This window comes from Caloenas nicobarica, chromosome 3 (genome assembly GCF_036013445.1).
Source record: "Caloenas nicobarica isolate bCalNic1 chromosome 3, bCalNic1.hap1, whole genome shotgun sequence".
Taxonomy (NCBI): domain Eukaryota; kingdom Metazoa; phylum Chordata; class Aves; order Columbiformes; family Columbidae; genus Caloenas; species Caloenas nicobarica.
The window spans coordinates 70,531,409-70,546,363 of NC_088247.1; positions in this window are offsets into that span (position 1 = coordinate 70,531,409).

Sequence of the window (14,955 nt, forward strand, 5' to 3'; positions counted from 1 at the left end):
GTCTTTCATCAAACTGTCAGGATATTATTTTACCTTATAAGCTATTGGTTCTGTTTGCTTCTGTGGCATCTTCAGTCCCAAAGGACTGACAGCACTTCACCTTCTATCCATCTGGTCTGCCTTCACTCTCTATTGAAGTACAGCTGCCACAGTCTCAGGAGCACAAATTAGAAATGTGTTTAATTGTGTATAACAGCACTGTCCCATAGTGAAGGACAGAAGCAAAACAGAATCTAGTAGAAACAGCAGGGGACCTTTACATAAAGTGTAGATAAAAAAGAATATTCAAGTAATATGGTTTTCTGAAAATACATCTCACTTCATCTCATCCTTTACCTGTTTTATATCTATTTGTATTACAGGTATCATGTGGGAGGTATCTGGTCTACCTGTCACAGCATGCAGTTAGCATTTTTATCAAAATCCACTAATTTCTAGTTGCTTCTGAATTTTCTTAAGTAGAAGATGCTTTCTGAGGCTCAGAGAACCTCATGTCCTTGCATAAAAGCAAGGTGCCCAGCTCACATACTCATTCCACCAAAACACAGCCTCCCTAGATAGCCCAAGTCAGGAATGTCGAATGAATCCTTGCTGCTGACGGTTTTGATCATAACAACAGTACCCTGCTAATGCACAACAGACATGTTAGGATATTGGTCAGGATCATAAGTCTGTTCCAGCTAGTAAGGCGGTTCAGGACCTGAGATAACCACAGGCATTCCAGAGTTACAGCTGCTATAAACGATGGCACTTCTAATGGCATAATAGCAACAGTATTCTGAGACTCTAATTCAGCAACTGGATTGTTAATTATATGATCTTGTGTAGCTTCTGCATTGCTGTCTGCAAGAAAACAGGGCAGCAAGCACGGCAGTGCAGAGCGTACCTTCCGTGTGCCTGCTTCTCTCAGATAGAGGCAGTTCCAGTGGTGAAGGGAGGAAAAGAGAGCAGTGATGTGCTGAAAAGCATGGCCAGGGCTGCTTGGCAAACAACCCCCAGAGTAAATGGCTTGTTACACAGAAAGATTTCAACCGCAATTAGCTGAAATTGTAGGGAAGAGTGTTTAGCTAGTAAAAAAGCATTTGAAGGAACAGAAATTTGTTGAAGTCAGTGAAATGCTGTTTGTTTAAGGCAGACAAGAGTAATAAGGTCATTCTTGTAGACAGCTTTTTGAGAGTCCTGTTTTTACCAAGGTTATTGAGATTTAATAAGACCCAGCATCCCATGCTGAGGCCATGTGTATGGCAGTGTGTGCTCTGGAGTCCTCTTTAGCGTTGGCCATTTTTCCAGTTGCTCCTGAATGTGATTTGTAGGTGAGTCAGTCTGCTGAGGAGATTTGGTATTCGTGGTAATGATCCCCTTCCCTACCTTCCAGTCACCTCAAAGGACTCATTTGGTGATGTCTATCACATGCAATTATGTTGGAACCCCATTAATTAATTAATATTAGTTGCTAGTAGTTATGCAATTAATTGCATTTGGAAGAATATAAAACTGAGTAAATAACTTCAGTATTGAGTCCTATTTGGCAAGCTAATACAGCTCATCCTGCCCAATTACACCGATAAGATTTTAACCTAATTGAGCTCACACTGTGCCTCTCCATTACCTGATATTCAACAGCACATAGAGAAGATTAAAGGGATTCAGGGGATGGTATGTTTATAAAACCAGGAATAGTCACTCCTGGTTCTCATTTAAGCATAAATACATACTAATTCACAACTGAACAATACTTTGTATGGAGGTTGCCATAGAGATGAAAATTTTGAGAAGTTTGGTGGTTGTACTGGTGTTTCAGGTTAAAAATAATAACCCAGGTTACTCAGGACCTCATTACACAATGGCAGGTGTATATCCTGCAATCCAACCAGTTGCTCACCATGGCACCATAGGAGCATGGGGCTCGCCATACTGGATTAAATCATTTGTTCATCTAAATTGACATTTTGCCTTCTGCACTGATATTCTTGAGGAAGGTGGAAGGCTCCCATAAGGCCTATTACCTATCCAATTATACTATGTGGTGTACAGGAAAGAAATATCCTTCCAGAGCCCTGCAGGCAATTAGCTTACACCCAGAAGCATGATATTCAATTACCCTTATTATTTCAGCATGCCAAGCAGCAAGAGGTGGTTAATGATTGCAAGAAATTATCCAGCCTTTTAAAAAATCTACTTAAAGTTACCAGAACCTTACATCACATGCCAGCAAAACCCATATGAGGCCCACTAGGAACAGTAAAACTGAGGGAGGGTGAGTGTCCAGTTATTCACTTGCATTGCAAAATTTGTCTTTTTGAGCCTTCTCTTCACACCCATGGAATCAGTCCTGAGAGACATTTTACAGAATGATAATATTCATTGAGAAGTAAATCTATTACTTTTTCCTAATAAAAATCCTGGGGTTTTGTTTGCTATATGGAACTGGCTATTTTTCAGAGGAGGTTTTGGGCTGCCGAGCTCTCAGCTTCTGTTGCAGCACTTTGGATTCAGAATTTGCTCATGACCACACCCATGGTATGCTGACATCTGCCAGTCACCAGACTCTCACCAAAACACCCCATAATAACGGAGAGTATCTCATAAAATCCTTCAATGCTGTGAAGAAATGCTTTTGGGGAATCAATTATTTTTCATTGAAGAAGAACAGGTGGCTGAACTAATTAACAGATTAACTCCTTGAAGAAGAAAACTTAAGTTCCTTAGGCAGAACAAACTAAGCAATGAAAATGGAGTTATCTTTCAACAACTTTTAAACATATTTTTAAAAAATTTGCAGTAGAGTTTGTACTTGAGCAGGTGTTTCCATTGTCATGGAAAACTGGGGCCAAATATGCCAAGCTCCATGTAAATTATACAGGAGAACAGTATAAGAACAGTCCCACTGACCAACAGTGACTGAGTACCATACCAGACCATTCAAGAAAGGAGGTAGTAAATAATGAGTACAAGTGCTGTGAGAAATTATATATTTGATACCTATTCAAAATAGACAAGAGATCTGGGCTGGTAACTTTATGTCCTTCAGAGAAAGCATAAGGGAGATGATGAAATGAGTCTGCATTTTTGATGGTACCAAACAAGTGCTGAACCTTGTCAAACTGACATTACAAATGGGCTGCAGGTAAAATTTCACAAGACCTTCACTCTCTGAAGGACACGTACTCTGATTAAGATGTATTGAATCATTACTTATTCAGTAAGAGGCAGTTAAGTTCTTCCTTCTAAAAATTCAAGAAAAAGCTTTATCTTTAAGGCTTAAATTAACTTCTTTTTAAGTGTAAAACTGTCTGGTAAAAACAAAGGCAGGGGTATGGGTGCCTTTTATGGCTGCAGACTGTCACCCAAGTCTTTAGGGTGTCAGGATGTCAGTTAAAATTCAGTCTCATACTTTTCACCAGTACTGATTGGATCAAATGTATATTCTGCAAAGACGTATCTTTCCAATGATGTCCATGGCACCGCCTTCAGAAATACCAGGACTCATTTTGGCCAGTTTCACATTTACTAAGTAGTCATTTAATTCTACAGCCTTTATAGAGAAAGACTGTTTGACTAAATGGACTTTCAAAATGGACTAGTTAGGGAATGCAAATTTTAGTCTCTGAAGTGGATGACGGTGTTTTGGGCACAGCTTTGGGATCCACAAAGAGGGTGTTGTAATTTATATTCCCCAATGATAGACCTATTGCTCATGGCAGACAGAAGCTGGCTGCCTCCTCATGGGTCACAGTGAACACACGGAGACAAAATATCACTTTGCCAAACATATTTTATTGTTGAAAAATTCTTTTTCCCTAATATTTCTGTTTCCTGTAGCAGGTGGTAGGTAAAAGTGAGGCTAATCAGGTAAAAATGCTTTCTTTTCCATATGGGGATAAAAATTTCAAGGTGTGTTATCAATTCAAATATTCTTGAATACCTACAACTGTGGCTTATTGAATACAATGAATGTAAGCTAGAAAAATGGGTGGGTTTACTTCTCTCATTAATCAGAGAAATAAATTGCATTATGATGCTGATGTTTTCCTGGAACAGTAAACAAATGATTCTGTGAAAGACATATAGGAAATAACACTGAACTGCTGCAAGTCTTCTAGCAACTGCTGCCAAGAGCCACAAACATCAGAGGTAAATGAATAATCACCAACAGAGCAGAACAGCCATTAGACATAATGATAGAAAACCTCCTTTCACAGTCACAGGCATCAACCTTTCTGTGCAATTACGAGTTGGCAGAAGCAAACAATTGGGTTTAAAACGAGATCAAGAACTACGAAAAGAACCTGGCTTTTTGCTTCAAGTGAGTGGACTGCAAGTGAATTCAAGTTCTCTGCTTGGTAAAGGGAACAAATGAGACTATAGTCCTCAGCACCTTTCAAAGATAATTCAGTGTAAGAAAAAAAAAATCAAACTACTTTAAATTCTTACTTCTTAATAAATCAAGCAAGAACTACCCAAAATGTCCAGCTCTTCTGCAACACTTATAAGCATGTCTAATGGGAACTCTCATGAGAGCCTTTGGATTTATGTCCCTCTTATGAAGGGAGAAATGGAGGTGTGGGGTTATCACTAGCTGATGAACGTCAAGAGCAGCATAAGGGGGAACACCGTAAGCCTGTGACTTCTTCCATGGTACTTTATTTTGCTCTGGTGGAGAGCTATTGACTTCTTATGCATCACTCATACCACTGACAGGAGCGTCATGTCGTGTCCTCTGCACCCCAAGATGCTTTAAGCAGTGTTTCGTTTAGTATTTAATCACAAGCTATTTTTATTTTGTGAAGGAAGTTGCCAAAGAAGATGGGGGATGTTATTTTTGGAGGCATGTAGTGAGACATACTGACTACAGAAGGGACAGTTTAGAAAGAGAAAATGGAGGAACTGTGCTGGAGACAGAGAGCTATCGATCTGTTCAGTGTCACAGAATGAAACCAAGATAATGTGACTTTGCAGGACGGTTTCCCTGTGGATGCTTTTCTTTCCGTGTGGGTTTGGGAGTTTGAAACACAGAACTGTGAGATTCGACTGGGTTTTTTTGTATGTTTGTTTCTTACTTGTTCGTTTGTTTTGAGTTTTGTTTTGTTTGTTTTGAATTTCTGCTAGATTCTAATTTCCACATCCTAAATCCCTCCAACACCAAGTGGAGAGCAGTATTTCACTGATCACCACATTTAACTGACTCCAGCTAATTCATGTTGAGAATATTAGAAAAATATAAACCACGCATCTTGCCACTGAACAGGCAGGCTCAGGACTGCATTTCCTCTGTGCTCTGAAGTGTTTTGTTCTTATGTTTAGGAAAGAAGATGGACTTTTAATTGAAGTCCTCTTGTAGTATAAAAATGAGAGCACATGGAGTTCTATAATAGAAGAAAATAAATTACATGTTACCCTTCATTTACAGTTTCTGATTTTGACCATTCAAATCAGAAATGATGGTACTGGCAGTCTTCTAAATTTTAATGAAAACTTTAAGGCATTTTTAAATTTCAGAGTTAAAATTTATCACTATAAAACTCCTGCAGGGAGGCAGATTCCTAAAGAATAACTGACAGAGAAGGACAAGTTGGTGTATCCTCAGAAGCCAGGATATTACATAAATTGCAATGGAAAAGGAGATTCTTCTAAATCGAAAATATGTTTTGACCCTTCTTGCTTATTGTAAATTGCATGCTAATTTCTCTCAAACTAGGACAAAACCATTTGTTCTATGCTGAAACACAACATATGGGGTTTCAGTTCAGAAATAATGTTATTTTTTAGCTCAGTTTCAGAAAAAAATAAGTTATGTTCTCTGCTGCTAAAGGATTATGTTATTAGGAATAAATTCACTCTCTTGGAATTCAGACTGTTGTGGTGTGTGGAAGATTTAGTTTCAGAACTTAAATAAAATGGCAGGTTGACCAGATGTTTTTCAATCAGTATTTGAATAGTAATATCTTACTGACGTAGGGCCTTTTCTCATGCAGCTGCTCTCCCTGGGAAGTAAAAAAAATTGTGTACATAAATGAAGAGAAGTATGACACTTGATTATATGAAATGGCTTGTTAGGTAATCACCTTCGGAGTGTCTAGAGACTTCAGGGGATTTTAACATAATCTGAAAAATAGTGTTCAAAAAAGTGTCAGCATGACAGAGATGAGATTTATTTTTCAGAAAAAAAAACCCCAACGTAATAATATTTCTAAATCACTGACTGATAGAACAGATTAAAACAAACCAGACTTGTTATAGGCAATTGAGTAAATAATATGCATGCCTGAAATTACGTTATGTACTGAACTACATATCTAGCTGACGGTTCTGATGGCTTTACTAACAAGAAGTTCTTGCCTGTCAGGAAAGTGGTCATCATATTTTCCACCTCATCTCTAAACAGGACTAGATATGGTCATCTTGGCTTAATATCTGCAATAAGAAGCCACCACAGAGTTTGCTGACAGATGGGTTTTCAAGCTCCGTCAGTCCTGATGTGAGGGGAATATACATGTATCTTGATAATTTAATCTCCAGTATGCCAGGTATTTCTACAGAGGTATGGAACTGGTTTATAAATTTCCAAATTATGTATATGGATTTATATATGTATAATTTTTCAAATTCTGTATGTAGGAATTCTCGGTGGTGCAAGAAAGGCAGTGAAGTTTTCGGTTTCCTGTGTCATTGTCACAGCCTGATACCTGAAGACTCAATGCAGTAAGTGCTGTGCAAGAAAATAATTTTCTCTTATGTGAGTACACCAGTTGAAATCAGGGCTACTTCTCTGTCCTGTACTTGGCACTGAGATTTATTTACAGGAGGATAACCTGGGGGAAAAATGTATTCCATTTATTTAGGTCTATCAGGCAGTCCTTGGCTGAATGAATGTATATTATTTCTAAAATAAACTAACATATGATTACTTTCCCGTTATACGTGTCTTTCATGACACAAACTATTTTTGTAAAGTTGTAGCAGTGTAGTGAAATACTGTAGAAAATGTAATTGGATTATGATTCTTTATTATTGCTTTTTAGCTGTATTTTAATAGCATGGTAAAAAGTACTTTATTGCCTAACTATGCAAAAATTACTTTTCTAGGTTAGTTGGTTTGGCTTACAGTGTTCACTGAAGGAAGTTCTAACACAAGTGCTTGGCTATTAGTGTATTCAGGTATTGCTGTATGGCAAAGCAGTTAAGCACTTAGGCATTTAATTGAACTGAAACCACATAGTGTAAAACGGTATTACAAATTACCACAGATAAGTATGTAAGGCTGAAGCAGATTGAAACACTTAGAAAGAAGGAAACTTAGAAGTAAGAAAATATTAGATTATATTCTTTACACCAGAGAATAAGGGGAAAAAAACAAGAATGCAAAATAAATTTCTGTCTTCTCACCTCAAGAGAAGTTCAGCTTGATCAGTGCAAGATCAAATCCAAAGGTGGTGATGGAGCTCAGATGAAATCATTACAGAGCACACCCCATTAGCTGGGCTTTCTGCCACAGGGACACCAACCAGCTCTCACCCACTTCTGCTGTTAGAGTCCTTTTTAAATGCTGGGGAACGTTAAATACACAAATTAAAAAATTAAGATGTCTTTGAAAAGTTGTCCTCTTCCTTTTATTTTGGATTCAGTAAAGTTTTTCAAAAGGTGGGCTGTTAATCTACCGACGGCTTCTCTGTCAGGCTGCAGTAAGGTCTTTCCCAGTGAGCACTTGCATTAATCAGGGAAAATGGGTAAATGACCTGTCTTTGTTTTAAATTGGAAAGGGAAAAACACAATTAAAAGACTGAGAAAGAGAGAGAGAAAAAAAAAGTAATAGAAGCAAAATATAAGACAGGGTTGATGGTGACCCTGAGATTTTGAAAACTACTTGAATTTTAATAGGTACGACATCCTTGCAGTCCGTTTGCTTTGTGGGTGCATTGAGAGATGATGCCAGCTCCTCTGAGAAGGAGAACTCTTTGCCAGAGCTCCCCAGCTCTCAGTACTTGCCCTTCCAGTGATCAGTCTGACACTTGCCAAAGAAGTGTCAGAGAAGGACGTGGTCCCTCGTCAATCCTGGCTGATCACAGTGGTAGCGGTGTCAGTCACCCATGTATCAAGATAATGCTTTAGGTGCATCGAACACCATTTGCAATGTTAAGATGTTCTTTTCCTACTGCTGTGCTAACATGGGACCTCAAGTGAATCCCTGGAGTTCAGTTTCACCATTGAATTCTCTCTGGATTGCCTAAACCAGGGAGAATCATTTTCTTCTGCTTTGGGAGGAAATGGCTTTTATCAACAATTTTACAGGACACATTTGCAGGTTGAGCTTGATTGGTTGTTGCTTTTCTCACTTCCATTCAGCAAGGCATTTAAAACTCCAGCAAATATTTATAGCATTTTCATGTCCTAACTGTATAGACTTATGTAGAGATTTATAGTGTAAACAAATAATAAAATGCCTGGCTATGACCCCTCCTGTAAAATTTGCCTGTTCTTCTACTCTCACATTACATTTAACAGTATGTAAGCTCTACACAAAATAAACTTCCTGTAGGCTTTGAGCTTGGTTCTCTTATTGGAGAAAATGTACTTTAATTTCCCTGACAAATATGTAAGACTTTCCTTGTTAAATATAAAGATATGTATATATACAAATACATATTTTATATAGATGTATATTTCTTTTTTTACATGTTGATAATGGGTGACCTAATTCCTTTCTTTATGCAATACTTCACTTGGTAAAAATACCTTGTATGTAATTTTTGGTTTTCTCTATTTGTTTGTTCAAATCAACACAATTACTCGGCCTGCATCACTAAGTTGCTAACCTACACTTACTAGACATATGTGCCAGGGTCCAGGACTCCTGGAGATAAAATGGTTCCTCTACTGTCCTAAAACAAACAAAAGAAGACCAAAATCAGGCAGGAGTCTCCTACTGTTATCTGCGATTTCGTCAAAGGTATCTGACATTAAAAACAAACAAACAAATGCAATATCTTTAAACGTGTCTTGCAACAGCTCCTTCCCAGTTGCTGAGACAGGACTTCTCCTCAGAGATAACATACTCCGCACAAATAGTTTTTAAAGATTCAGACCTCTTCAAATTTCTCTCTTTTGCAAGGCACCACAATTAAGAGTAATTTGCTTGTGTCAGGACTACCACTGGCTGTGCCAGGAAAGAATGCAAAAATGCTGTGGCCAGAAACAAGGACTGTATCCTTTAAAAATTAAACCTACAGACTTCTGTTTGGTTTATGTGTACTCACTTTCGTGTGTGCTCATCACTCTTTCTTTTCTACATCTCACCCTCAGTATCTCAGAGCTGTAGCAGAACCTTGGCTAACCTATGTTACCTGGTGGTCTCTCTCTGGCAGGTATTTACATCACCCAGAAACAGATAGAAAAGTAGTTTGACACTTGAAGTTGAAAGTGTTATTCATGCCAATATCTCAGAGACATTTGACAATGAGACATTGGTGCAATAGATTTAAAAATTTCCTTTGCTTTAACTTCAGAAGGACTGAGCAGCAGGTGATTTAGTGGGTTTTTTTTCCTCCTGCTTTTGTGCATGTCAAAGTTTTTGAAACAAAGATGTTTTTGTCATTACTACACTCAGCAACTACGATGGCTCTACTTTCCACAAACTGGAAACCAGTTTGTCTCTCACTGTTTGCTGGTTCACCACATCAAGGCTTCATTTCTAGTCCAAGCACCACCAAGTGTCAGCATCAGTTCCCTGTGCTAAAGCAATCATGCCATTAGAAGGTTCCTATCACCCTCATCATACCTCTAGTTTCTGCATGATTTAAATGTGCAGCTGGCACTGCTGATTAGCTGGACTGTGCTGCTGCGCTGGGCACATCCCTGCAAAGGGCAACAGATTGTGCCCAAGTTCTGAACAGCTCTAGACTGATACTTAAGATCTTTTCTGAAAACCGTGGTGTGATGGTTCCTTTGAAGGTCAGTTTTGCTGAGACATACACAATACACTCCTAAATCCCTGTGAAGCCACAGAAGTAGAGATGCATATTTTGACCAGAACAGGACATGAAATTAAAGAACAACGTCACAATAATTAAGACACTGCAGGGCAATACATGTAGGTAAAGCTACCTCTTTTTCTGTACTTGCGATGACTGATTTACTTTTGTAACCTCCAACTCTGTTTTCCAAAGGAAAACACTTTGTCAGTATGCTCCTTCATTTGTTTCCTGCACCCTGCTTAAGCACTGGACTAAATGCAGATTTATCATTTTCCTTATGGACTTCTTGGGTTACTCACCTCAGTATCTGAACACATCGTATACTTATTGTCATAACAACCGGGTAGAATTGACTGCTGGTGTCACCCTCATTTTATAATCAGGATACCAAAGCAAAAGGCAGTTAAAGACAAAGTGAGCAGAACAGCTAGTAATCCTGTAAGGTCTGAGTGATGAGTGGCCCTGGGGAGACACCCGAGGACTAGTTTTTAAGAGCCTTTAGTACTCCCTGCATGCTGCCCCTCCTGCTGCTGTGCCGCCCAGCAGCATCACCCTCCCCTGTCGTCTTTCACATCTTGCTTCAGTCTCTGGCTGCTGCAATAATCTTCCTCCTAAATTTAGACTGGTCACAAAGACTGCAGTTTGGTAACGTTGTGTAGATTAAAGTGCTCCTTAGCACAGGCAATCTTACTGGCTTCAGTAAGACTAATAGTTTCAGACATCATATATTAATAAACAGGAAAAATAATAAATAAAGGAACGGGGAATATATTTTGTATTGCAGCCTGGCTGTGAAACAGATATGCATTTTCTAGTAGTCAATTCATTTTATACTGACTACTAAAATAAACATATCAGATGACAATACCTGCACACAGGCTGATATTTGCAGTCAATAAATCAAGCAGGGAGTGAAGAATTACGTGTTACTGTTTCAAGAAAACACAATGATCATGCAGCCTCAGAGCTTGCTGTTGGATTAAACCCACAAGTTCTGGAAAAATAAGGCATTTCTTGAGTCCCAGAATTCATCTTTTCATATCATCGTTTATTTGCAGTTTGTGTATGCTGAGCTGGGCAGACAATAAGGGAATAATGAACAGCACTGAGTTACAAAGAGGAGCCTTCCAAAGCTCGGTTGCTCTGCTGTTTGGATGTGACACCTCGAAAGCAGCAAAACTTAGGTGTCTTGCTTGGCTGGTTATATCCTAAATGAAGGACCAGATAAAGTCTGCAGTAGGGACTTGGAAGAGCTGCAAGGGGAAGATCCATGCTTTATTTACCCTATTTCTTATAAATTTTCCCTAAGCATTTTCTATGTTTCGTTGCTGGATTTGGGATAGTGTACTAGGTGGACTCTGCATCTGATATTGTGCTTGGAGGGAGGGCCAATACCTACTTTTTAGTCCACTCTAAACTCAAAAGCCACTTCAATCTTTTTTATAGCTGCATTAAAAGTATTAAAGAAAAAGTTTCCATTTCCATATCCCTTTGCTTATAGCCAAAGTTTCAAATAGTTTACCAAAGCTATTTGATTCCTGTGTTAGATCCTCTGATTCTGACAAGAAGTATGAAAAGGCATCAACAAGGTAATGGCAGAACTGTATGCCACAATGTCCTTTAACCAATGAGAGAGGTTTTACTTCCCCCAGGCTTGTGAGATCAAGATAAAATGTAATAGGAAACATCTGTCTCATCCTTCAGGACACAGAGTTTTCATGAACAGCTATGCTTAATGACCACAGTGATCAAGACAAGCTTCTATATTGAATATATAGTATAGGTTGAGGAATGACCTATTAGAGAGCAGTGTAGGAGAAGGGGACCTGGGGGTCCTGGTGGACAGCAGGATGACCATGGGCCAGCACTGTGCCCTTGTGGCCAAGAAGGCCAATGGCATCCTAGGGTGTATTAGAAGGGGGGTGGTTAGCAGGTCGAGAGAGGTTCTCCTTCCCCTCTACTCTGCCCTGGTGAGACCTCATCTGGAATATTGTGTCCAGTTGTGGGCCCCTGAGTTCAAGAAGGACAGGGAACTGCTGGAGAGAGTCCAGCGCAGGGCCACAAAGATGATTAAGGGAGTGGAGAATCTCCCTTATGAGGAAAGGCTGAGGGAGCTGGGTCTCTTTAGCTTGGAGGAGACTGAGGGGTGACCTCATTAATGTTTATAAATATATAAAGGGTGAGTGTCACGAGGATGAAGCCAAGCTCTTCTCGGTGACAACCAGTGATAGGACAAGGGGCAATGGGTTCAAACTGGAACACAAGAGGTTCCACTTAAATTTGAGAAGAAACTTCTTCTCAGTGAGGGTAACAGAACACTGGAACAGGCTGCCCAGGGAGGTTGTGGATTCTCCTTCTCTGGAGACATTCAAAACCTGCCTGGACACCTTCCTGTGTAGCCTCATCTAGGTGTTCCTGCTCCGGCAGGGGGATTGGACTAGATGATCTTTTGAGGTCCCTTCCAATCCCTAACATTCTGTGATTCTGTGATATCCATGTATTGTGATGTTCTCCAGCGCAGGAAGGGGAAAATCTCTCCTCCTAACCTTTTTAGTAACATGCCAGTCTCTCGGATATCTCAATGCTAGGTGCAAATGTCTTGTTTTTGTTGCTCTCCAGTTGAGTAGCCCAATAAGAAACTTGGTTTGGCTGCATTTTAAGAGCTCTGATCAGGTAGGCATCCTAACATTTTCTTTCCACACTTGCAACTCCAAAATGATCTACTGTCTCCAATTTTACTGCCTATGTAAAATTCAGAGTGCTGTATGTAATCAAAGCCTGGGAATTTATACTCAATTTAAATACAGTGATTATCCTTTTTGAAAAACAGCTGTAGGTAGGTAAACAGTTCAGCATTAAAATCGGAGAAAAGAATCTGCGGATTCCAAGAAAGAAGAAAGTGATTGGCAAGAGAAAATGAGAAGAGAGGCAGGAGCAGGAGAAGAAAGATTATTGTATAAAGGGGTGGCTATCAGAAAAGACCGTATAGCAGGGTTACTGTAGAGCTTTATAGCGTTCAGTAGTTTATTATGAAATTGTTCAGGGCATAAGTCCACATCCCTGCATATTTCCAGGCCACTCACCTCCCTTGCCAACCTTGGGATGTATTTAACCCCTAACTGATGCCTTGGTACCGTTGGTACCAGCAAGATAGCTTGCATTTCCCTTCGCAGACCAAGATTAGCCATCCAAAGTCAACACCAGCCTTTGGCATGCAGTAATGCATAATTACCAGGGTTGTTAAACTGCCCACAGAGCTGGCAGCAAGATAGTAATATCTCCTGATATTGTTTAAATCCATAGAAATATTTTTCCCTCCAGGAATAAAACATCTGGCTATACTTCTACTCTCAAAAAAGGAGGATGCTAAGCCAACTCTACTTTAGGGGAGATGTGGATGAACTTGGCATCTTTGTAATCTGAGATACTTCCAGATCAGCTTTGATCTTGGCACTCCATGAAATTAATTTTGCTGGTAGACTTCACAGGAATGCAGAATTAAACTGTTGTCTTGCTTTTCTAAGGTCACATAGATGACTAACATCACACTTTAGAGCACATAATTTTTACATCTCTAATTAAGTAAAAGAACCTTGGTTAATTGCTTATTTCCAGGTACAATATATAGTCAGTAATGTTAGCTGCTGCATCTATTTATATTTGGAAGGTGATGATAGCAACAGGAAGGTCTAGAAGTAAAAGAAAAATGATAAAGGAAATTCATACTAAAAATATTTGTAATCCCCTCAGTCCCCCAGGAAAAAAGCTTAGATTGCAAATGTACATACTAGATAAACTGACACAACTGCTTACCATTTAAATGTGCTATTGTCACAATTTGAAAACACCCTGACATTAACACAATATCACCTCAAAGTCTGTTAAAAATAAAGCCAAATTAAACATGTAATAAATATTTTGGACAGTATGGTTAAACATGGGTTTTGAAGAGTCCATCACATCGTGTTACACAACAGAAATGCTTCATGCCCTGAATTGCATGAGCTCAGTGTGGAATAAAAGACAGCAACAGTGAATACCAATAAGGCTGCTGAAGAAACCCGTGCATAAAAAGTGCATACATATAAAGTAGGGGCCACATTTTGGTGGTAAAAACAAGATGATTGGGAAGAAAAAGCTTGCCTTTTCAGGCTTAAAGACAGCCATGAGAAGCACTATGATTTTATTACAATTAGAAATAAGTCTATGTCTTTTTCATTTTAATAATGCAATTTTTAGTTCAGATATTTAGTAGCTTGTTCAAGTCTGTCCTCAGTTACTAAAGGATCTCTGTCTGAAGATGTTTTAACAGTCCAAGGGCTTGCATTAAATACATACTTAATACTAAATAAAATTGAAAGAGAATATCTGCAATCCTTCATTTTCATACTTAACATGTACAAAGCACCACTTAAGTAAAAGGAAAAAGGGCCTGAAGGGTTCTAATGGCTCCGTTTGCTACTGTGCCACTCTGTTTTGTGCTTGTACTTACAGCATTACACTTGCCTGCTCTGCATTATACCGTAAAATCATCTCAAAAAGTTTGGAAAGAGCACATTTTTGCTGTAAACATCAGGACAGGAAGCTGCTAACTGCAGAAGGGTAAGTTTCTTTAAATCAGGGGTGCAGAAAACAGTATTTCTATGTATGTGCTTTAAACAGACAGCACTTGCTTATGCAGAGATGTTGGCAAACTGTGGTCCTGTAGAAGGAAAATGACGCTGGTGTGCCTGATGTACTGTACTTTGGTGCCTTCCATTATGATTCTCTCCAAGATGGATGTAAAGTAATGCTCTCTACTGTTTCATTTATCTTGTTTGGCAGTTAATCCACAGCCATCTGCAAAATGGTAGCTGATGTGCAAACAGAGACATTCTTTAATTTAAGGATAATACGCAACAAAGCCAGGAGTGGTGAGATCAATCTGCTCAAATGTATCCCAGGTCAGCAGGTGGCGAAAACTTCAGACCAGTTAGAAGGTGTC